Source organism: Manis pentadactyla, chromosome 10 (genome assembly GCF_030020395.1).
Source record: "Manis pentadactyla isolate mManPen7 chromosome 10, mManPen7.hap1, whole genome shotgun sequence".
Classification (NCBI taxonomy): domain Eukaryota; kingdom Metazoa; phylum Chordata; class Mammalia; order Pholidota; family Manidae; genus Manis; species Manis pentadactyla.
The window spans coordinates 108,099,110-108,124,478 of NC_080028.1; the positions used below are offsets into that span (position 1 = coordinate 108,099,110).

The following is a 25,369-nucleotide window of genomic DNA, read 5'->3' on the forward strand; positions in this document are numbered from 1 at the left end:
CGGCGCTCCACTTCCGGGACGGGGCTGCCGGCGGGGCAAGGCGCGCTGTCTCCCGGACTGTCTGGAGCTCCGCGGCGGCAGTGGCGGCAGTGGCGGCGCGCGGAGCAGGCACCGTCCCGGGGAGCGGCACCATGAGCGGTGAGTGGCGGCGGCGCCGCTGTGACCCGCCCCGGGCGCCTCGGCTCGGCCGCTCCAGCCGCGCGGTCCGGCTCCGGGGTCCCCGCGTCCCGCTCTCCGCAGACCCCCGTTGCAAAGCTCCCGGTTCCCTGATGCCAGGCACGCCCAGTTCCTGGACCCGGACACCCGCAGTTCTCAGGCGTCCACGCTCTAGTCCCTGACTCTTGTCCATCACTTACAACCAGCTCCTAGACATCTGCCCCCCGTTTTCCTGCCTCTGCCAATGCTCCTACCTCTCTGCCCCGTTACCAGACTCCCAGTCCGCAGACCTCCAGTGTCTCAGTCCCTCTTAACTCCTAAAACTACTGAGACCCAGTTCTGGCCGCCCCCCCTGCTCCCCAGTCATTCCCACCACCAAGGCCTCTTGTACCCATTAACTCCAGTCTCCACACAGGCAGAGTGTCATCTCTGGAGACTTAGCCTGCTGATCCCTGAGCCCCGTGACCTCCTAGCTCTCAGTCCCCAGAGGTCTCTGAGTTCTCCAGCCTCTTTGTCTCCCCTGTCCCTTCTATTCTCTTGTATCCTGTCCCCCAGCACTTTACTGTTCCTGTCACCAGTTGTTCCCAGTCAGCCTGAGTTTCCCTTTCTGGTCCTTGCTTCTTACGTTTTGGTTATTTTTCATTCTCCAGCCCCTTCTAGTTCTTTTCCTAGCTTATTTGAGGTCTCCCTTGTCCATGCCTGCAAACCTTCCCTTCTTGTCCAATGCTGAGCCCATCTGGGGACCATCCTTTGGTTTTCCCAGTCCGCCCCTCTCCCTCCCATCAGTGAGGAATGAAGTTTTGGTGGGGAGGTTGGGAGGGACAGGGAAGTGCATGTGGACAGCTTGTCCTCAGTGTATTTGAAGTTTAGTCCCTGAACTTGATGGTATTCTCAGTCCTTTCCTCTGAAGAGATCTCCGTGGTGTGGTGCTAAGTCATTCCTGGGTGTTGCATGTGGAGGTGGGAGTGACTCAGGGAAGCCTCTCGGGTTGCCCAACTGGGATCTGGATTTACTTAGGAGGACTCACCTACCCTCACCATCTGTTTTCCCCTCTCTGTGGAATCGCCTCTGAAGAGTCCTTGTGTCCAGCCCCCTTGGCCCTAGCCTTTAAGCCAGGAGTTTCTGGAGGTCAGAGGGATCTGTCTCTCTTCATTTTTCACTTTCTGGTTATCTCTGGATCATTTTTTACAAGTTGTGTGCCTTTTGTTTTGCTAGTCAAGAACAAGATTTGTCAAATTAATGGTCCTAATGGGGGAGCTGCCAAGGGGGTTTCCAGAGAGGTAGTCCAGCTTCTGTTGCCAGAGTGAATGATTTTTGGCCTAATTAAAGGTTTTGGTCCTTGAACATTATTGATACCACAAAAATGTGATAATTTGGTTAACCACCCGAGAGCTCATACAGCTTGGTTTAAGTGCAGGCCCTGGAGCCAGACAACCTGAGTTCACATCCTGCCTGTGACCCATAAAACTGTGGATTTAGAGCAAGTTACTTGACTTGAAAGTAACTTTCTGGAAGTCCCAGCAAAATGGGGATAAATAATAGTACCTGTCACCTAGGCTTGTTGCAGTGATTGAATAACTACAGGTAAAGTGATTGGTACTGTGCCTTTCACATGGTTTGTAGTCAGGAACTTGGAGTTGTTTTTGTTTCAATAAGGACCCATGTGGGGTTCAGGTGGGATGGTTTTCTAGCTTAGCTCTGGGACAAGGGCTGAAGCTAGGCACTCCCTGAAAATCTCTTCCTTTTAATATGACAGGGAGTCTCAAGTTCACAGTGCTAGGCCATTCTCTCTTCTGCCTTCTTATCAGGAACAAGTGAAATTGACAAGCCAAGGGAAACTGATCAATGTATTTTTCAAGGAGTAATTTTCAATCAAAGATAAAAATGTTTTAAAATTTAATGTAAAAATATCATTAGGTCTAAGGCCAAACAGATTACAAAAGGAAATCAACAAATGGCTATTTCAGGAAAGGCTTTAAGGATGAAAGCCTTCTTTTGGAAAGATTCTAATTAAGGTAGAAGAAGTGGCTGAGGATGGAAGGGGGGATGTCCTAGGTATTTTCAATCATTTTCTCTTTTTTCCTGTTTAATTGAGAAATAATTGACATACATCATAAGTTTAAGGCAAACGGCATGATAACTTGAATTAATTTGTTGTGAAATGATTACCACAATGGATTTAGCTAACATCTATCTTCTCACATACATACAATACAAAGAAATGATAGAAGAATAAAGGAAGATTTTCTCCTTGTGTTGAGAACTCAGGTTTTACTCTCTTAGCAGCTTTCTTGTATATCATACTGCAGTGTTAGCAATAGGCGTCATTTTGTTCATTATATTTCTAGTACTTATTTATCTTGAATGTGCAATTTGTACCTTTTGACCAGTTTGTACTTATAACTCCCCCTCGTTTCTTGAAAATACAGTTGAAATGGGTTTTTCCTACCTGTGGGATTGATAGTTGGCACATAGTAAAGTACTGTGGCATGAAAATATCTCCTCTCTTTTGTCCTTTTTTAATAGAAAAATTTGAAAATCACCAAAGTGGAGAGAATAGTCTAGTGAACAATTACCAACTCATGACCACTTCACCTGTCTACCTGTCTACCTATTGCCCTTCTCTCCAGTTTACTTTGAAGCAAATCTCAAAACACTGTAACATTTCATCTGTAAATATTTTGATAAGTATCTAAAAAGTCTAGGGACACCATTTCAAAAATGTGACTCATTTCCAATATCATACCTATAAGAAATTAGTAATAATTCATTAATATCATCATATTGTTCACATTTCCATTGCCTTATAATTTTATAGTATATTTTTAAGTCTTAGGACCTAAATAAGGTTTAAGCAATACAGATTGGCTTGTCTTTGAAGTTTTTTAGATCTCTTTGTGTTTTTTAGTTTGTTATTGTTTTAGTGTTTAGTTTATTCAGAGTTGTGCAAACATTACCATAATCAATTTTAGAACATTTTCATCACTCCAAAAAGAAACTCGTACCCATTTGTACCCATTCCTCATTCTCCCTCCCCTCAGCCACAGGCAACCACAATTTTACTTTCTCTCAGTATGGATTTGGCTACTCTGGATATTTCATATAAGTTAATCATACAATATGCGGCCTTTTGTGTCTGGCTCTTTTACTAAGTATCATGTTTCCAGGGCTCATCATTTGGCCTGGATCTTTCTTCGGTCCTTTTTGTGGCTGAATGCTGTTTTGTTGTATGGATATTAAATATTTTGTTTATGCATTCTTCAGCTGATGAACAGTTGACTTGTTTCCACCTTTTGGCCACTGTGAATAATGCTGCTGTGAACATTCATGTGCACGTTTTCATTTTTCTTACGTAGATACCTGTGGGGTAGAATTGCTGGGTCCATTTCAGGAACTGTTAGACTGTTTTCCAAGGAGGCTGCTCCATGTTCCATTCCTCCCAGCCCTGTACGAAGGTTCTGGTTTATTCACATCCTTGTCAACGGTCATTTTGGTAATAGCTATTCTAGTGAGTGCGAAGTAGTATCTCTTTGAGGCTTTGGTTTGCATTTCTCTAATGATTAATGATGTTGAGCATCTTTCTATATGCTTGTTGGCCATCTGTATGTTTTCTTTGGAGAAATGTCTACTCAGATCCTTTGTCCCTTTTTTGAGTTGTTCTTATTGTTGAACTATAGGAATTGTGTATAATTTCTGGATACAAGTCTCTTATCAGATAAATTATTTACAAAAATTTTCTTCCATTCTGTTTTCTCACTCTCTTGATGGTGTTCTTTTTTTAAACTATATGCCTCCTTTCATCTCTTTTTTCCCTCTTGGATTTTTTTGTTGAAGGAAGCTGTTTATCCTGTAAGGTTTCTTGTGGGATTTTGCTGACTGCATCCTTTTGGGGAGGTTTGACGTGTTTCTCAGTTTCTTGTATATCCTATACATTGGAAGTTAGAGTCTGCTATATATTTAGTTGAAAATGTTTGAGCAGCGTCAGAAGTTAGATGGGTTAAAGGCCGAATACATTAAGTGCAAATAACCAGGAAGTGGAACGGCTAGGTAGTTCATACACAGGACAAATGGGTATCATGAGGCCAGAAACAACTAAGATGACCGTCAAAAGAAGAGGAGTGGATAAATATATGTGGCAGGGTCACATGACAGAAAACCTCAAAGATATTAAAGGGAATAAAAGGCATTTATAAACATCACCATGGCTATATCACAAACAGTAACATTCTCTGAAAAAATATTGGGGTGCAGAATTATACCTAAAATGTGTATATCTTGATGCACAGTAAAACATGCATATGAAACAATGTTTATAAATTCATGTAAATATGTAGATGTAAACAAATTGGCGGTCGCAAGGGCACTTGCCACATGTGGTGGCTGTATTAGGGGGGTAGTGGTCAAGATTTATTTTCATTTTCTTAAAGAATTCAGTAGGTGGGAATCCTTGATTACCAGTGCTGCAAGATAAGGAATTCTGATTTTCAGATAATGATTTTGCTCTTACTGGAAAAGTAGACCTTGTAAGGCCAGAAAGTCATTGTGATTCTTAACACTGTCTTTTGTAAGGTCCTCAGTGCTCCTTCCATTAGTAATTATCCTGTCAAGAATCCTTCTTAAGTTGGAAAGACTCTGAAATCCCCATTTCAAGGATGGGGAAACCAGGCCCTGAGAAGTCAGAGAATTTGTGGAAAAGACAAGCTCTAAGGGTCTGATACACCAGAGTTTGGGGCTCTGTGGGTAATTTGCTGCTGTTTCTTGCTTGATGTTTATGTACATTTTGGCAATTTTTTTCTTATTTTTCTGGAATGTTGAAGGTCATGCTTTTCTCTTTGGCATTGACTGGGTCATCTCCAGCAGTGGTCTGTAGTTGGCATAAAGAATTGGTTGCAACGAGTGAATGGAAAAAAGAATATTTGTGGTTTTCATTCAAAGCAGGGAAAGTGATGATATCAAGTTTTTTCCCCCTAATGTAGGCACTGGGTTGATCTATTGTGACGACTGTACAAAGTAAGTGTTCCACTGTCTGCAAATATTTGACCACCTCCTGCGCAAGCAAGTGGCAATGGACTAAATCTCATTGACACTGACTCTCCTGCTTCCCTGTTGCGTGGCTCCACCTGGGTAACCAATGGGCGTCAAGTTCTTAGAGCTCTTAAAATGTACAACTAAAATCTAAAATTTTATGAACTGTCCAAATTCTGGCAATGTGAGCACAATTCCAGATAAAGGACCTTCCATTCTGATACCATCTTGTCTATACGTAGGCCGTGCATTCTCAGTGGGGGTGATACCACCCTCTTGGGGCCAAAAATTGGTTCTCAAGGGAGACAAAAATGTTACTGTTAGGCACAAAGCACAGATATGCATGTACTGCATGAACAGATGTACAATATATCTGTGGTATTAAAATTTCATGGAGGGGGTAATTTTAAGAAAAAAATGTCTTAAAAGGATCCTAAGGGGAAAGTAATGAAAGAAAGGTCAAGAAACACTGATACAGGTTTAAGTACTTTTACCATTATCATATACATTTTCATTTTACTTTAACCCTTAACATTTCAGGATAAAACTTCATATTGACCACTTTTTAAAAAATTGAAGTATCATTGATAGACAATCTTACGTTGGTCACAAATGTACAACACAGTGGTTCAACAGTTACCCATGTTATTAAATCCTTACTACCTCTAGTGTGGTTACTATCACTGTAGAAAGATGTTACAGAATCATTGACTATATTCTCCATGTGGTACAGCCATCCCTGTGACCAACTTACATTGTGATTGTGAATTATTGTGCCCCTTTATCCCTCACACCCTCTCCCCTGCACCCACCCCAACCACTCCCTCTTGGTAACCACTAGTCACTTCTCAGTGTCTATGATATTGAGCCCTTTTATGGATTTCATAATCCATCATTAGTCCATCCTTTTGCATGTAGCAGAATTTGTAAAGTGTTTGACTTTACTCATAGAAACAGCTTATTTTCCTCCCTTCTGTTCTTTTCTATTTGTTGTTCTTACTATAAATAATGATGCAGTTAACAGTTTTGTTCGAGGGAGTTTTCCTTCCTTGCAATTGATAGTGTGTAAAATAACGTCTTTAGGATGATTTCCCTGAAGGAGCATTAACATGTGTTGGTCCTTCTTAGTTTCCCTGCCTTTCAAAGTTGTAGTGGTTTAAAATACTTCCGGGAAGAATGAGGACTCTAGTGGAGCAGAGTCTGGCCAGAGATTCAGGGTTCAACGGTGAGCAGACATTTATTGGCTGACAGTTTGGTGCATCTTCTATCACTTAGCAGAGGGCTGTAGTGTTGGTCTCTGTTGAAGTGAATTAAACAAACCTACCAAAGAATGTCTTGTCGGGGTCATGGGTGTGTTAGCCAAGATTCTTTCCAATTGCGTGTGGCAGAAGCTGATTTCAGCACAATGGGAATTTAAAGTGTCTTATAGTGGAAAAGCCTAGAGATAAGGCTGTCTTTCGGCTCAGTTGTATTCGAGTGCTAGAGTCATCAGGACTACCTTTCTGTCCCACTCATAACTCTTGTTTCCTTTCTTGGCTTCATGAGGGTGCCTCGTCCATGGAGGCGAGGTGGTTCCTACCGGCTCCTGGTCACATCCTGCAGTGTAGCAATGCCTGAGGGAAGAGCGGGCTTCAGAAGTCCTCAGGCTGACTCACCATCCTGGAACCCATCACTGTGACTCTGGTTGACCAGGTCTGGGTCACATGCCCAGTCCAGAGCCCGAGGGGGATGTCTGACCTACTTATTGTCTGGGTAGAGGCTGAACTAAAGGTGAAGGGCTGTTGTGATTTTGAGTGGGGTGGTCAGGGAAGACCTCACAGAGAAGGTGGTACCTGAGCAGAGACCTGAGGGAGGGGAGAGTGACTTCTGGGTTTTGCTCCCGAGCAGCTGGAAGGGGTAAGAATGACCTTTTACTGAGGTGGGAAGGCAGTGGAGGAGCTGGTTTGGGTGTGGGGTGAAGAAGTTTGAAGCCTCCAGGGGAGTGAAGACTGTCCAAGGCAGCACCCTGTGGGGCCTGTGCTCCTGGGCTCCCTAAAAGGAGGGAACCTTGAGCGCTCACTTCTCATTATTCCTTGCCTGAGTCTGCACATCTTGTAATCTGCTCTTTCCTCCCCCATCATAGAAAAAAAAAACAACCAAGAACCCACAATGACATTAAAGACTATTGTGAAAACACAGAATGTACCTATTCATATTGCCTCTTTAGCACATTAAATATTTGGACTTTTAGGTGTTCCCCTTCTGTCCTTGTTGAAAGCGTATGTGTTTCATATAACTGCATGAGTCTACTCTGAGCTAGTGTTTCCACTTATAGTCGAGCACCCATCCATGTTCTTACTCATCACAGTTAGTGAAAAAGACTGAATGACATTCCACCAAGTGGACGTACCACAGTTATTTAACCTTTCCTCATTGTAGGAAAAAAATGTAAATTAATTTATAGTGTTCTAGGGTGGGACTGGCACTCGGTTTCTGTAAAGGGCCAGGTAGTAAATAGTTTCTGCTTTGCGGGCCATCTGGTCTCCATCCCAACTACTCAGCACTGTTGCTGTACTAAAAAAGCCATGAAGGCCGTAAGTAGATGGAAGGATGTGCTGTGTTCCCATTAAACTTATTTAAACTTTTAATTCCTTCATCAGAAGATGGAAATTAAAGCAAGTGATGAATGTACAGTCCCTTACTCAGCACCTGGAAGATAGAGGCACTGGTGAAATAGGTATTTGGGACTTTTCTCAGTTCCACCATTTCTCCTCCTTAGCTTAGTTTCTAAGGTGTCAAGCAGGTATTGTGATATTTCTGTAGATTTTGCTATGCACTGCCACGTGGCTTCCCAGAATTCACTGTGCCAAGGTGTGGTGTCCAGTGGCACATCCGTGCCTCCCGGTAGCTTTACCAGCATTGGGCAACTTCATTTTAAGTGTTTCTTGGTGAATTTGATGGTTATATAATGTAGTAAGTTTATAATTTGTATTTTCTTCAGCCATGGGGGGAGATACATTCTCTCTTCAAAGTGCTGGCACAGTGCCTTTTTAGTGTTTTTTGTTTTTCTAAAGCAGGGATTGGCAAACTGGGCTGGCCACCTGTTTTGTGAATAAAGTTTTATTGGAACACAGACCCATCTATTCATTGACTATTTAGGGCTGCTTTTGCTCTACAGTGGCAGAATTGAATAGCTGTGACAGAAGCCATCTGGCTTGTAAAGCCTAAAAGATTTAACATTTTGCTCTTTAAAGAAATGTTCGCTGACCCCTGCTCCAGAGTAAATTCTTTGCCCATTTATGAACCTGCTGTCGACTCAGTCTTTGATCTTAGACATCACAGGGCCACTTGAACGGTTGGAGCCTTGAAGCAGAGCCTGTCTCTCTCCATTGTGCCGTGGTGGACAGTGTGTCCTTTTGTTCGTGGCCAGCTGTGCCATTTTTCCGCACAGTCCTGGGAGCCAGCACCCTGACTTTGGGGAAGAATGACGTCCATTTCATCTGTTTGTGTGCTAATGCCGGAGCAGACGGAACTGCCGCTTCACTCTGTGTTACACACGCCAGCTGCCCCCCGGTCCTGGTGCGTTTTGGTTCTCTCTGTTCAAGGCAGCCACTTGGGGAACCACACAATGAGCCCTGGAGTCTTGGTTCAACGACTTGAGTTCCTTCTGGGAGCGGGGTTGCTTTAGGGCTCAGTTTCCTTCCCTGAGAAGGCTCATAACCCAGGGGAGATGCCAGAAGCCGGCTCATGGTTCCTGCAGTCCTTCCCGTCTTAGGGACTGTGTCAGGGCCATGGTGTGGCTGGAGGGCTGTGGGAACACCATTTAGAGGGCGGGAAGGCCACTCAGAGAAGGTGACGTCTGAGCCAGCCGTTGGGAGGTTGGTTTGTCTTTGGTCGTGCTTTGCAGTGGGATCCGTTTTTCTGTGCAGAAGCTGAGCTGCTCAAGAGGTTAGCCTGGTCTTGTGGAGATTGGAAGGCATGGGCTTTGGGACAGTGTTGAGTCTGTCTCGGAGCCATTCCTTGGGCAAGTGATCAGTGTTGCCCAGTCTCAGTTCCTTAATCTGTTACAACAGGGCTGTCAGCACCCGCCTTGCAGGTGGATGTGAAGGTTTAGTGTATATCTCAGAAGGGAACATGGTTAGCAGATCTGGCCCCGAGGCATGTTGTGTTTGGTTCTTGCAGAGCTGGCTGAAACACTGCTCTACAAAGAGTGTCATTAGGTGTTACCTAATTACATGAAAATCTGAATTTTCAGCTTCTCTTGGGAAAAACAGGAGTCGGGGCAACCCTGTGCTGCTGTAGCTGTGAGGCTGTGAGGCGCCCTCCGCAACGGTCATCTCTAAGGGCATCCGCCTTGGTTCCCACAGGCTCTGCCTCACCCCTTTTCTGCCTCCCCTCCCCCCGCTGTTCTCCACCTGACACTGTGGGCGTTGGAAGGCTCTGGTCTTGGTCTTGCACATGCCTCTGGCCTGTATTGGGCTACCCTTTCTTCCCCTCTCCTCCTCCACTTACACTTTCTTTCCATTTCTTTATTCGGAATGGCAGTGGATTTTTGGGGGGGTGTGGAAATCAAGCAACAAAAATAGCACAAAACTCACCACTGGGCTGAGTGCACCAACCCTCCCAGATGCCTGCAGATGGGACTATGACTTCTAGTCCCTTGCAAGGCTCTGATGTAGGGTGTTGTTCTAGGATCAGGGAAGATGGGAAATGATTAAGATGTGGCCTGGTCTGCAGCCTGCTGGGGACCCTTGACATGTAACTGTCATACTGCTTACTGGGTGGCTGTGAAGTCTGGAAACATAGGCACTATTTAAATTTTTAAAGTCCTCCTCTGATTAATTCTGCTAGGGCAGTGGGTGGACAAACCATGGGCTGTGGGGTAAATCCAGCCCAAGCCTGTTTTTGTAAAAAGCTACCCTCATTTATTGATGTGTTGTCTGTGGCTGCTTTCGAGATGCAAGAACAGAGTCAAGTAGTTGTGACTGTATAACCCGCAAAGCCTAAAATATTTCTTGTTTGGCTTTTTACAGGAAAAGTTTGCTGACCCCCTGTTCTATGGTGTGTTAAAGGTGCAGGTTTATTCAGTGAAAACTGGAAACACGTCTTCTGAGACGGCACACCGTGTGTCTATGCGGGGCTTGAAAGAAGTGCAGTGCCCCACGGGTCTATGTGGGGCTTGATAGGGATGCAGGGTGAATTGCAGTGTGCATTGAAGGGATCCAATAATATCATTGAGTATATCATGTGTTTGTTATATAGTATCAGTAAAGCATTTACTGTGTGTGGACCTGTGCTTCCAGATGTTACGGCCACTGTGTAGTTAATTCAGTGCAGGGTGAAGGAGATGGCAACAAAAGGGCCTGGGGCCAGAGCCCGGAGCAGCAGCCGTGGTGGTAGCTCTCAGGGAGGGCCTCGCTGCTCTTGTGATGGAAGAAGAGAGCTCAGAGCAGAGAAATGGGGCTGCAGCAGGAAGGCACGTGGGCAAAGGCATGGTTTTTATTAAATATGGGGGAGATATTACAACATCTTTGTATGCTGTAAGAATTGCTACATGAGAAGACAAAATTGATGATGTGGGAAGGAGAGGGACAGTCACTGGAGTATGTCCTTGAGCAAGTGAGAGGAGATGGGATTCAGAGCACAGGTGGAGGTTTGCACTAGCATCTTGGAGCCCCAGTCTCATCATCTGTGAAATGGGATAGTCATACTTACTCTGGAGCAGAATTTCTCAACTGAGGCACTGTTGACCTTTAGGGCTAGATACTTCTTTGTTGGGTCCCACCCTGTACACTGTAGGGTGTTTATCAGCACCCCTGGTCTCTACCCACTAGATGCCAACAGTACCCTCCCAGTAGTACCAAAATGTCTCCAGACATTGCCAAATGTCCTCTGGGAGGAAGTCACCCCGGTTGGGAATGGCTTATCTATACCCACTCCGTGGTAGAGCCCTTATCAGGAAAGTCAGAACTCTCCTTATTTGAGTGTGCCTGTTGGCCTGTTAGGAGCCTGACCCTTGCAGAGGTTCAGGACCACCTAGCATGAGTCAGACCCGCCCCTCAGTGAATCAGAAATATGAAAGAGAAGGAGCATGGGCTGGCTTTTCTCCTGTGACTCGGGTGGGGCCTGGGTGCATCAGGAGCAGGCTTGCCCACCCTTAGAGGAATCCTAGTGTAGTTGTGCCTTTGACTTGGAATGTGCTCTGGGCCAATAGCTACCTGCTGCAGACCTTCCCCTTTAAAATATTTGTTTATTGAGGTGAAATTCACAGAACAGAAAACTATTTGTGTTTTTAATACAGTTAAAACAGTGTACAATAGTTAAATTATAAATTTAACAAATATACAAGAATTAGCCATTTTAAAGTGTACAATTCAGTGGCACTTAGTGTATTCATAATGTCATGCAACCATCATCTCTATCGAGTTCCCCAAACATTTCGTTATCCCCAAAGGAAATCCTATATTCATTAAGCAGTTACATTCTGTCTATGTGGATTTACCTATTCTAGTCCTTCCCAGTTTTAAAGCACAGCTCAAGTTCCCACTTTTTCAGTAAGTGTCCCCTGGGCCCCAGTGAGTGGCAGCGTGGTGTGGAGGAAACAATGCTTCCGAGTCTGGCAGCTCAAAGTCTCAGCCTCAGTCCGTGCCTGCTTGCTGTGTGACCTTGGGCAGAATTCCTGGCGTGCAGTGGCACCCAAGAAACTTGGCCTTCCTTTTCTTTTCTCCCTTAGAACTGCACAGCGCTTTGCAAGGATTAGCCTTAGACCAGAGTAAAGCCTGGCCTGACTTCACTTCTGCCACTGTGTACCGAGGCAGGGAAATACCACTCTTTAAGTGTGTGTGCGGACTTCATCAAGTGACCTGATCTCTGTTTACCTTGACCTCCGGGGCTGTTGCCAGGATTAGAGAAGTAATATATGTTGAGTGCCTGGTGCATCTTGCCCATTTTCCCTTCCCCAGATGCCATCACTTTTATCCACCCAGGGCAGTGAACACAGAGGTCTGGAGTGGATTGCTTTGCCCAAGCTTTGGAGAGAAGCTAGCCAGTTGAAATTCCTTAGAGCTGTAAGTCTCACACCTCTGGGATATGGAGTTGCCAGCAAGGGTAATCTGTATAAAGTGGTAACATGTGTAAAGTGCTTAGTATGGACTAGGTACTATTCTGGGGGCACGGCATACGTTCACTCTTTTAATAGACTAGTTGGTGCACAGATGTTAAGTAACTTGCTGGTGGTGTAAGATTTGAACCCCGTTCTCAATCCCTGATGTCCCCCCAGGAGGTCACTGAAGGCTAGAGGGTTGTGGTAAAAATTAACATAGGATCCTGAGGTTTTAAACATTAAAGACAACACTGGAGCCAGGTGATTAATTTTTGCAAGTCAGGTGATTTCTGAGTTAGAGTAGGGAAATCAGCCCTGCATTTCTTTGACAGGTCTGTAGACCTCTGTGGGTATCCCCTGGGTGCCTTTCTATTTTCTATTTTCATTTTTGGTGGTGATCTAACAAGAAATAAAAAGAAGCCTGTTCTTACACCTGAAGCCAATATAATATTGTATATCAACTGTACTTCAGTAGCACCACTGGTGCATCTGGTCAGTAGTGTGGATTCAGGACTGCCCTGCGAGGAGAAGGAAGGATGTGGGAAGGCTGGGGCTTCACAGAGAAGTCACTCCTGGACTGGCATTGGGGCTGGGACTGCAGGTTTGTTACCAGGGTTGAGAGTGCTGGGCTGAGCCAAGAGCTGGTGGACTTGAACTTTAATCCCACCTCAAGCACCTCACTTCCCATGGAACTAGCCGTGGGTGAAGGTCTTTTCCTCTCTGAGCCTGAGTAGTCTCGTGAGTGGAGCCACCTCTCCTTCTTTGCCAAGGGTTAATGGCAGTCACTTACTGGCTTAGCCCACAGTTGAGGCTTGGGGGGTGGGGTGGGGGGTGGGCGTCGGCTCCCTGCTCCTCCTAGGTGGCTGCAGTGCTTGAGACTAGAGGATTCTTCTTGGCTCTGGCAGGGGTGCTGTATTCTCCTCTTTGTCACTGGGAGAAGGCAAGAAAGACCCGGACCCTTGATTGCTCTGCCTGTCTGCCTCCACAGAGGCCCCACGTTTGCAGACTGCAGAGCCAGGAGGGCGTGATCTCATGTAGCAAGCAGTGCCCGGAGAAGGGAAGTGACTGTCCCAGTCACATGGCCAGCAAGCAGCCCAGCTGGAATGAGAACTCATGATGCCTTGTGACTTCCCACTAGAGCTCCTCATAGCCCTGAGCTTCCTGGCTGTCTCCTGTAGTTGATAAATGCTTCCAAGGCCACCCGTGCTTCCTCCACTCTGTGAGACCCCCTCCTCTTAATCCCCTTTAAGGGCTGGGATGGCCACAGGTGCTCCTTCCGAGGTCAGGATTGTCTCAGTTGGGTGCACTTCCAGCTTGCAGAGTGATTGCAGCCAGGGAGAGTGCATGGAGGCTGAGGCCTCAACAATCTCAGCCTGTTCCTCTGTACAAGACACGCTTTTCGTCCCACCATGAGGAGAGGCTTTGTAAGGCAGAGAAGGCTGATGACATCTCATCTAGAAAAAGCAGTGGAGCAAGATACCATAGGAAAGATCTAGAATCACTGTGTATATTAGGAAAAGTCGGTGCTAAATCCTTGCTAATCAAGTGTAGGTCAGGAACCAGTAGTGTCAGTATCTCTTGGGTGCTGGTAAGAAATACAGAATCCAAGCCCCACCCAGGCCATCTGGATCAGAACATGCCTTTTAACAAGACCCCAGGAGATTTGTGTGCACATGAAGGCTTGAGAATTATTGCTCTAAAATTTGTCAGTACTGAGAAGACGGAGATTTTAATTTTCTTTGTATGTTTTTTTTCCTGATTTGTTATTGTGTTTTTTCACATGACTTTTTCTTATTGTGGTAAAATATCCATAACATAAAATTTCCTATCTTAACCATTTTTAAATGCACATTCAGTGGTATTAAGTACATTCAAATTGTTGTAGAGCCAGCACCACCATCCATCTCCACAAGTCTTACTGTCTTGTAAAGCTGAAACTCTGTCCCTATTAAACACTAACTCCCCATTCTCTCCTACATCCGGCCCCTGGCAGCCATGATTATACTTTTTGTTTCTATGAGTTTGACTGTTCTAAGACCCTCATGTAGGGTGGAATGATAATGGTATTTGTCTTTTTGTGCCTAGCTTATTTCACTTAGCATAATGTCCTCAAGGTTCATCATGGATCAGAATGCCCTTCTTTTTTAAGGCTGAGTAATATTCCATTGTATGGCTATACCTCTTTTGCTTATATAATCATGTCTTGATGGACATTGGGTTGCTTCCACATTTTAGTTACTGTGAATAATGCTGCTATGAACATGGGTGTATAAATATCTCTTTGAAACCCTGCTTTCAATTCTTTTGCATATATGCTCAAAAGTGGAATTGGTAGGTCATATGGTAATTCAGTCACATGAATTACATTTATGATCAGAAAATAGCAAAGACATTTCAGGAGGGAAAACCTTATCAAGTTTCCAATTTTCATTGGCCAAAGTCAGGTGGAGTTGTTGGGTGCAGTACTTGGAAAAAGGAAGAAAGAAAGCCTGATTTCTCTGTTTTTGTGTTAGAGAAGAGTAGAAATTAAACCTTTTGCTGAGCAAAGAACAGGATTTATTGATAGACACAGGCATCAAGAGAGATGTTTGAGGGCCTTGGGCAGATGGTGTCTCCCATCATCCTTAATGATGTTTCAAGATGGCCTCTTGTCTAGTGGGAATGATGATGATGTGAGGCTATCCATTCTCAAGATCTCTTCCAGGAAAAAATAACAAGGGCAGCATTTGGGAAGTCAGTTGTATTGTGTGTCTGTAGACTGTTTACTGACCTTTTCTCTCCAGACCTGGAGTGAGGCAGGCACCCTATGTAGTGGTCTTGGCAGGCTTTTGAGGGGTGTAGTCTGGAGTCAGGATCCTAGTTTTGCTGATTAGTATTCAAATTAGAACAAAACCTAAACCAGTTGTCATGGTCCACAAGGCTCTTTGTGACTGGCCCCTGCCTGCTTGTCGGCTCTTTACTTCCTCTTTTTTTGTTTTTTTGCTTATTACAGCAGACTTCCTTCTGGTCCTACAGGACCGGAAGCCAAGCTTGTTCTTGCTTCCAGGCCTCTCCTGGCTGGCTGCCCTGCCTGAAATGCTGGTCTCCCAAATCTTTCCATGGTTGCTCCTTCTTTTTAGAAAGGGCTCAGCTCAGATGTATCTGTGAAGAGAGTTCTTCCACAACTGTCCTACTGTCCTGGCTAATGGGGATTCCTTGCCTCCTCCCCGCCTCATCTCATTTGTTTGTTTGTTTGTTTGTTTTTATGAGAGAGCATGGCAGAGGCTTTTATTTGGAGAGAAAGCGAAAAGACAGATCTCCTGGCTCAAGCCAGGAGTGACAAGAGAGCCCGGGGGTGGTGCCTTGTCTAGGGGTTTTATAGGCAGTTGAGAGACAAAGGGCTAGGAATGTACACCTGCTAAGTGGTCGCAAATACTTTTGAAGAAACACTAAGTTTCTTATCAGTCTTCCTGGTTATTTACAAGAATTTTACTGCTCTGATTTCCTCCCAGGATAGCAACTTCCTGGTCTGGGAGCATATCACTCAAGGCTGCCTGCTTTGCTCCCAAGGTGGGCTGAGTTATTGTCTTACTTTTTAACTAATTGGGTTTTAAGATGGAATCCTTCCTGTTTTTACTATGTTGTTTTGGGCTTGCAGTAGTTCTGGGCTTGCTTGCTACATTGCCCAAGTTGCAACAAATCATTTGTTTAGGGCTGGAAGAAGAAAAGCAGCACTTGGGTAAAGTTAGAAGAATAAGCTGCCCCCCCTCCTCAGTGGGCCAAAGCAAATCTCACAATGGATTGTCTTGCTTTGTTTTTTTCCAGAGGCCCTCACCCTACTCTGTCTAAGCCCATGGTCCCTGTCTCATCCCCCCCTCTACAGATGGAGACCCTAGCTGCTGCTAGGGGAAAGGGGGCGATGACTGCTCTGGCTGCTTCATGCTGAGAAGGGGTGCAGTTAGGGGTGCAGCTAGGTCTCCATCAGTGGTCGGTCAAGAGGGCCTCAGCAAATGGGCACTTCCATCCTGGGTTCTATTTCCATCACCATTTGTAGTTTTATGGCTTCTAGGCAAGATAGAACAAATTGTGTTTTAGGTTCAGTAGCAATATCTGGAGTTGGATTTTCCATTCTGGAAGAACAGACTTGACAAGGGGATTAAAGAATGTATGGCTGAATATGAGGATTAGAAATAGTAAAACTCTAATTGATAATCAGAGCCAGATACCTTGGGGAAACTAGAATTCTGGATCTAGTCTATGTCTGACTGATATTAGGATTCAATATAGATAGGGCTGCATTATTGAAACAACTATTTTCTCTAAAATCACCCTCATTTTTATTAGAAGTAACCAATTTAAGAAAATAATTAATACTTGGCTTGATTATTTGTGTAAGTGCAGTAAGAAGAGCAATTGATTACATAGACTCTTTTAAATGTGCTTTGCTGGAACTTTTTGTAAGGAATTTCAGATTGGACTTTTAAAGGCCTGTCAAGGCCAGAAAGCCAAGCCACACTTGCTATCAGGTTTTGCTTGCAGTACCTGTGGATTTGGGTGAATTCCTCTCTTCTTGAGGTCTCCAAGACATTTTGAGGTTCTTGCACTTGCCAGAAAGTGACTTTCTTTACTCACCTGGTAAGACTGCTGGGAACCCTGTAAGCAAGATACCAACCAGGCCAGTTCTTCTAATGGGCTTTGTTGGCTCTATAAAGTCAATCTTAGTTCTTTAAAGCTGTCTGTTCATATCTGAGTTTACACACGTGTCTCTCAGGTATGACATTCCCGTCAAAGCCTTGGTAATATAACCAGTGTTTTTAATTGGTCTTGTTACAAGGAAAGCAGATTCTTACTGAGCTTATGCAAATAAACATACTGCCATAAAATATAAAAATATTCACTGAGAGTTTTTAAATTCTGGAGGGATCAGTTAGAAAGACAAATGTTTCAGTTTTGCTTATAAAGTATTGTCATTTACTAAACTGTTAAGAGAAAAAACTTCTATTTCAGTTCAACTTAAATTAGCATTAATACTTAATATTTTTTTATTATAATTTTCTGGAAGTTTTAGAATGCCCAATTATCACAAGCGCTTGTCTTTAAATCAATTTTTATTAACACCATCTGGAGGTAGAAAAATCTTTCATTTGCACACTGTGACACACAAACATACAGATTGAGATGTAATGACTAGTTAGCAATACTTTTCATAAAAACATATACACTGACAAACTGATACAAAGATTTGAGTTACTAATATCCAATTGCCTTCTTTCTTTTTAGCTTATTTTATTAAAAGCATCTCAGTTTTCAAGAATACACTCTAAGGGTGAGCAGTTTATATAACTGGGTTAAGGTTTAGATGGCCGCAGATGAACAGGGCCGATGAAGGCTCTGTACTGATAGGGACTGTGTGAGTCCAGGGGGCTGGAAATGAAATGCAATTACAATTCTAGCACCAGTTATTTAAAGCCAGGCTGTATCGCAGAAGATAAATTTTCATCTAAGGGAGTCCAGTTTAAAAAAACTCCCAAATAAAAAAAAATTTTATTTTGGTATCATTAATCTACAATTACATGAGGAACATTATGCTTACTAGACTCCCCCCATCACCAAGTCCCCCCTCACATACCCCATTACAGTCACTGTCCATCAGCATAGTAAGATGCTATAGAATCACTACTTGTCTTCTCTGTGTTGTACAGCCTTCCCTGTGCCCCCCCTACATTATGTGTGCTAATCATAATGCCCCTTATCCCCCTTGTCCCTCCCTTCACAGCCATCCTCCCCAGTCCCTTTCCCTTTGGTAACTGTTAGTCTACTCTTGGGTTCTGTGAGTCTGCTGCTGTTTTGTTCCTTCAGTTTTTTCTTTGTTCTTATACTCCACAGATGAGTGAAATCATTTGATAGTTGTCTTTCTCCGCCTGGCTTATTTCACTGAGCATAATACCCTCTAGCCCCATCCATGTTGTTGCAAATGGTAGGATTTGTTTTCCTCTTATGGCTGAATAATATTCCATTGTGTATATGTACCACATCTTCTTTATCCATTCATCTACTGATGGACACTTAGGTTGCTTCCGTTTTTTGGCTATTTTAAATAGTGTGGCAATAAACATAGGGGTGCATATGCCTTTTTCAAACTGGGCTGCTGCATTCTTAGGGTAACTTCCTAGGAGCGGAATTCCTGGGTCAAATGGTATTTCTATTTTGAGTTTTTTGAGGAACCTCCATATTGCTTTCCACATGGTTGAACTAATTTACACTCCCACCAGCAGTGTAGGAGGGTTCCCCTTTCTCCACAACCTTGTCAACATTTGTTGTTGTGTTTTGGATGGTGGTGATCCTTATTGGTCTGAGGCGATATCTCAGTGTGATTTTAATTTGCATTTCCCTGGTGATTAGTGATGTGAAGCATCTTTTCTTGTGTCTGTTGACCATCTGAATTTCTTCTTCGGAGAAGGGTCTATTCAGCTCCTCTGCCCATTTTTTAATTGGCTTATTTGCTTTTTGTTTGTTGTGGTGTGTGAGCTCTTTATATATTTTGGCAAAAACCTCCCAATTTTTGAGGATAATGATGAACCCAATAAGTAGAATAGATTTCAAATAAAAGGATTTAGAAAACCGGTTTTATATTGGTAGTAGTTCTTGGGACTTTTGACCATTTTTCTTCCTTTCCTGCCCAGAGGTGGGAGATCAAGGAGCGGCAGACACCGGGAAACTTTTCACTTGATACTTAACAATGGTAGCTGATGCTAATCATCCTTGAAGTGGCTAACAGGTGCCCAGACACATTTTTATGAGCTTAAAAGTACAGCATTTAGTCAAGAATAAGAGTGAAGCATAGATCTCCTACATTGCAGTGGTGAGCATTGGGTTCTGTGAAATTGATGAAGTTAGAAGCACACACAGAGCATGTAAAGAAAGTAAAGAGCGCCTCTGCCTCACCCAGAGGCCAGGATGGCCTGAAGAAGCAGGCTGGAAGTCGGAGACGGAGACAGAGACAGAGAGAGACACTCCTCATGGATACCCAGTCGGGCAGTCAGGGTTTGATTCTAGACATGTGGGCCTCCGAGAAGCCGCAGAAGTGCAGCCTCAGCCTAGACCCTCGCAGTTGCCCACAGCCTTCCTCAGTCCCTCGCATCCAAGGAGATGCCTCTGAAGGGGAATCCTGGCCTCCACTCAGGTGACATTCCCCGCTCCCAAGGGAGACGGGGGATCCACTGAGGGAGACACAGGGGAGCCTGTCACTCGAGACTTTGAGATTGGCAGCCGGGTTAGTCCCATTTAAGTGGCTGATGAGTGCCCGATTTTGAGTGCCATAGATGGCTTCCTTGTGTAAGGACAGTGAAAGAAAAAGCAGGCTTGGATGCCGATACTCACCTCTGAAGTTATCCTGGATGAGCCCCCAAAAATGATGTCGGGGTTCTTGTTCACGGAGCCGAAGAATGAGCTTTGCGAACAAGGTAGGAGAGCATGGCAGAGGCTTTTATTTAGAGACAGGACTATAATATCATCTCATTTATTAGTTTACTTAGGTACTGTTTGTTTCTTCCTAATAGAATTTTCTTTCCATGAGAAGATGGCTCTTTTATATCATTTAACTACTATGTCCCCAGCACTTTGAATGTTGCCTGGCACAGGGTAGAAGTGAAGTAAATACTGAATGGGTCAATGCACACCATTGCTTGCATTTACAGAGAGGTCTGAGCTTCAGTTTCCATGTGCAGTTTGGGGATCCTAATACCTGGCTTATACGGTGTGTGTGGAAATCGCAGATTGTAGTGTGTGCGCAATACTCAGCTTAGTGCCTGGCATGCAGGCAGTGCTCAATGCACAGTCACAGTTGTTACCAACCCAGTGGCCTTGGCATAACTTGAATGAGTGAGTCACTGACCATCTCTGAGCTGATGCCCTGGTGGTACTTCCGGGTGAAGCCCATGTTGAATTGCCCGAGAGAGCAGTGGCTTGGTGGCAAAACAAGGCTTGTGGTAAGGAGCATGTGCTCTTGTAACTCTGAATTTGAATCTCTTCAAATTGTATTCTCTGTCTGGTGCATCATAGTATGTCGCTGTTGATTGGAGTCCTGGGCCTCTTGCGGAGTCTCAGATGGGCTCAGACAGTGGTTTGCTTGGTGTTTTGAAGTGACCCTGCCCTAGGCCCTCTTAAATGGAAGTTTGGTGTATGCCGTTCTGTGGTATGATTAATGACCCATGATCATTCAGATGGCCAGAATATATTTCTCAGCTATATTTGGTCTTCATCCACAGTTCTTGAATATGGTTCAGAGCCATAAAGAAGAAGTGGGTTTCTGGTTATTAATGAAGGTAACTTTTCACCCCACCTAAGGGCTCTGGGAAAGCACCAGAGGTGGGGGGCTGGTTGCCAGGAGGACCAACCATGAGATTAGAGGGTTGGAACTCTCAGGCCCACCCCTGGACCTGCAGGGCGAGGAGAGTCAAGTGGCCAATGACTTAGTCAATCACGGTTATGTAATGAAGCCTTCATAAAAACCAGGAGGACAGCTTTTGGTTCTTTTCCTGAGAGCTTCCACGCTTGGGGAACCAGAACCCTTCTGAGCTGGGCTGCAAGCTCCATGAGGATGAAGCTCCTTTGTTTGCAACCTCACCCTGTGTATTCTCTTTTTCTGGCTGTTGGTCTGTATCCTTTATCACATCCTTCAGTAAACTGGTAAATGTAAGTAAGTGTTTCCATATCGTCTGTGAGCCACTCTAGCAAATTACTCAAACCCAAGGAGGAGGCCGTTGGAACCTGCGATCTGTGGCTATTGGTCAGAAGCATTGGTAGCAGCCTGGGGCTTGGGACCGGTGTCTGAAGTAGGGCATGGCTTGCAGGCTTTGTAGGACTGAGCCTTCAGCCTGTGGAACCTGATACTGTCTCCGGGTAGATAGTGTCAGAATTGAGTTGAAGTCTCAGACACCCACCCTGGCTGGTGTCTGAGAATCGCTTGGTAGTGAGGTGTGTGTATGGGAGCACCTCCCTCTTGCCTGCCTGCCCCTCATGTTGATATTGGGTCCAGAAACCCTAAAACACATGTTATCAGTTGGAAATGCTTTTGGCTGTAAATAACAGCCCAATATACAGTGGTTTGAACAAATGGGATTATTTGTTGTGTGAAAGGTAGGAGATTTCTAGCTTTGGCTCAGCAGCGAAATGACAGCAGGGCTGGTGTCTTTGATTCTCTTGGCCGGGACCTCCAGGCTTGTTGCTTCCTGTAACAAGATGCTGCCTCCGCTCCACCCAGTATGTTTATGATTGAGGCATGAAGGATGGAAGAGGAATGAAGACATTAACATCTGTTCTTTTATCAGGCTGGTATAATTTTCCTGGAACCCTCCCAGTTTCATTAAGTACTTCTGCTTACTTCTCATTAGCCAGAACTCCTTAAGGTCAGTCTCAGCAGAGAGGCTGAGAAGAGGAGTAATTGGGGCTTTCAGCTTGTGTTATGGAAGGTGGTGTGGGCAAACATGCTGGAGATGATGGTGAAGTCAGCCAGGCTGCCTGCCATACTAGGAAGCCTGCATTTTAAGTCAGCCTATTGGTTCTCTTCTGGGGGTAGTTGTGTCTCCTAGAGGACATTTGGCAGTATCTGGAGACATTTCTATTGCCACAACTAGAGGATGTGCACGTGTGCTGATGGCAAATAGTGGTTAGAGGCCAGGGAGGCTGCTCCACTTCCTGCACTTCACAGGGGCCTCTACCTCAGAAAATTATCTGGCTGGAATGTCAGTAGCACCAAGGTTGCAAAACTCTGAGTTAGACCATTCCAGGCACATTCTTCGAGTCTGGGGAAGAGTCCTTGTCACTGGCTTTTTTTCAGAGGGAGGCTGTTGCTTTTTGGGGAGTGCAATATACTATGTGGCAGAAAGTCTTAACAGAAAGCTAATGTCAAACAGAGCTAATCAAGTCTTGTTGCATTTTAGGATCACAGAACAATGACGTGAAAAGACAATTTCTGCTGGAGCGACTGCTGGACGCAGTGAAACAGGTAAGAGGACAAAGTGCACATTTGGCTTTGAGGTCCAGCGATAGTGGCACATAGTTAATTTAGAAGTCACTTCTGTGCTTCTGTATACACACACTTACTCCCACTTTGGATCTGAGAGCAGTGAGGCTAATAGTTTTCCCCAGGAAATGATACGGCAGGGAAGGCAATGAGAAGTAGGGACAGAGGAACTTCTGTGTCCTGACTTTCTAAAGCCCTCTGGAGGACCCTGTCTGCAGTGACGTTCCTTTGAGAAGGGCATTGCAGAGGGCTTCAAAGTTTTATTTCCAAGCAGTTGTGTTTTAGCGCAACTCTTACAGGTGCTGAGGTTGTGGTCGGAGTTAGGGCCCCTTGAGCATGAGAAGAGGGACGAGGAGGAGTGAGGCCATGGCCAGGATCATATGGCTCCTCCAACGTGGGGTCTGCTCTGATTGGCTGAAGCTTTTTGTGAAGCCTGGCTTTTCGTGGGCATGGAAGCGAGCTTTGACACAAGGCTGGCATCAGTTTTCTTGCCTGAATGTACCAGACATGCGTCGCTTTTTTTTAGAACCTGGAAGCTATTTATTTAAGATTCACAATTATGCCCCACTTGGGGCAGTGTTCCCGAAGCATTTGACCCATAGAACTTTGTATTCTCTATAAAATACTCTGTTTTATATATAAACACTCTGTTTACTATATAAAAATTACCCACCCAAAACACATTGATATGAAGATCAGGCTACTGATGGGATACCAATGAGAAGATGGTTCTCTCCTAAGAATTATTTATTCATTTCCACAACTAAAAATCTCAAGAAAACATTTTGTGCACTCGCCATCTGAACTCATGAGAATCATTAATTGTGTAATCCCTCTGGCATGTATAAATAAATAGACCTGTAATGTTATGCTTTTATTCACATTGTATACAAACATGCATTGCTTATTGCACATTCATCGTATCCTAGGCTCTGCTAAGAGCTTTACAGTTCATCCTTCCAGCCACCCTCTGAGATAGTTCCTGCAGTTATTTGCATCTTACAGATGAAGAAGCTGACGCTCAGGAAGGCCCAGTGACTTGCTCAAAGTGTTATAGTTAATAAGTAGCAGAACTGCCATGCAACCTTGGGAATTCTTCGTTGCTCACATTTTGGAAGGGGCAACTCACAACTGTATGCATGTACCCACCAATATAAGGAGAGAAATACTTGAACAGAGGTGTGTGTTAAGTATTGAAGCGAGCCCAGAGAATTTAGCATCTGCCTGAGCCTTGAGGTGTCCTGGTGTGCCAGAAGGACACAGGCTTAGATATAGCTGGGGTTGAATGCCACCTTCAGCTCTTCACCGCTGTGTGTGCTGGGGCAGCCCTGTTAGCCTCTCTGAGCATCTCTCTTCCCTGAAACCGGGTCACTGATCTCCATAGGGCTGTTAAGGGAATTGCATTTGTTAAAGTATGAAAAGGGCCTGGCTGGCACCTGGTTCACAGTAAATATGGAGCTCACATTAGTAGTTTCTTCTTTTCTCCAGAGATGGAAAATCTAACAAGAAGATAAACAGGCAAGTTAAACCACTTTAAGTGTAGCAGTTGAACGTAAATAAATAAAAGTAAATAGTCCAGAGCTGCTATTGTTATTACTTTAGTTGAATTGGGATTGTGAAAGTGTTGTATACATGCCTTAAAAAAATCAGCTTTGAGATACAATTTGCATATAAGAAAATAATAATAAGTTCTGGAATCTTGCAAGCCTGCTACTCCCAGTGGAGATTCTATACCTTTATCAGGGAGTAGTGGATAGGGGCGGTGGTTGCACAACATTGTGAATTGAATTGTATAACTAAAAATGGTAAAAATGGTAAATTTTATGTTATCTTTATTTTGTCACAATTTTAAAGAAGAATAGTTTGCTTTTGTTTGTACCCATCCTGGGCAAATTGTGCCCCACTACCAGATGACTTGTTTGAAGTTTGATTGATGCTGTCATAATTTTATAGCCAGTCATAACAACTTCGGGGCCCTGTCAAGAGGGACCCATCATCACAGATCTCAAAGATTTAATGATCGCCTATTAGGAGCAGTGTTCTAGACAGTCAGCTGCTGACAGATAGAGGGCGCTTCCTGCAGATGATTCCTAGATAATCTGTAGAAGGCTGTGTGGTTCTGTTTTCCTCTTAGAATTTTCCCACAAGGCTCCCTTCCATGCAAGTGGGAAGTAAAGGCTTCCTTTAAGTGGCAGCTGGAAGACTGGGGTGTTCACTGTCTTACATCCTGGGTTGACACCCAGGGCATGGGGAGCCTTGACTCGGCACCAAGAGTTTCTGGCCCTTTGTCCTCTGTGACCCTGAAGGCCTTGTGACATTTGAGTGTCCCATCCCAGCAGCTGATCTCAGCGGCTTCTTTTTCCGTGCAGTGCCAGATGCGCTTTGGAGGGAGAAAGGAGATTGCCTCGGATTCCGACAGTAGCTAATATGTTGCTTCTAAAACCATTTAGTGTTAAGACCAAAAAGGTGGCCAGAGATGAACAGCTTCTATAACTGCCTCCTTAGCCAAGTGGTGCAGTGAGTAAATCTGGGTGATGTGCAGACCACCCATTAAGTGACTATTGTTGGAAGCATTTCCAGCTTCCCCTAATTCTCTGTCTAGTAATATAGTCTGAGGAAATTACTTGAAATATCTTTCTGCCTAAAGTTATTTTCAGGGTAATTTATAATGATGAATACTCAGAAATGTATATGCCCAACAATTGGGAGATGGTTAGAAAATGGAGTGCATCAGTAGGATGGAAAGTTATATAGCTATTAAATTGATGCCCATGTAGAATTTGTTTGAAGCAGGAAAATGCATCTGTAGTAAAAGTCCTAAAAATTGCTCTTGACCTTCATGACCCAGGAAAGGCCATCATAATTGCATAAGCTTATAATTTTGACTGGGAGGAGATGCAGATGTTCTGGCAAAGGTAGGAAACACACAGGCAGTTGCTGGGAATGCTTTTGTGAAGTCATTTGAGCTGATGTCATGCTGTGCGGCCCTGGAGAGGCTGGAGGAACATTCCTGGGCGGGGAGGGGAGGGGAGGGGAGGGGAGGAGAGGAGAGGGGGAACATCCTGGAGACTGACTATGTTCCCCACCCTCTTGCTGCACCCACT

The 25,369-nt window shown here is 44.4% G+C and overlaps 1 long non-coding RNA gene across 1 annotated transcript; it reads left to right on the forward strand.

Moving 5' to 3' along the window:
* On the forward strand, nt 1-25,109 carry LOC130685058 (uncharacterized). The gene is made up of 3 exons (XR_008999493.1): nt 1-138; nt 22,183-22,247; nt 24,635-25,109. It is a non-coding gene; the product is annotated as an uncharacterized LOC130685058 (long non-coding RNA).
* Nucleotides 25,110-25,369: the final 260 nt, after the last annotated feature.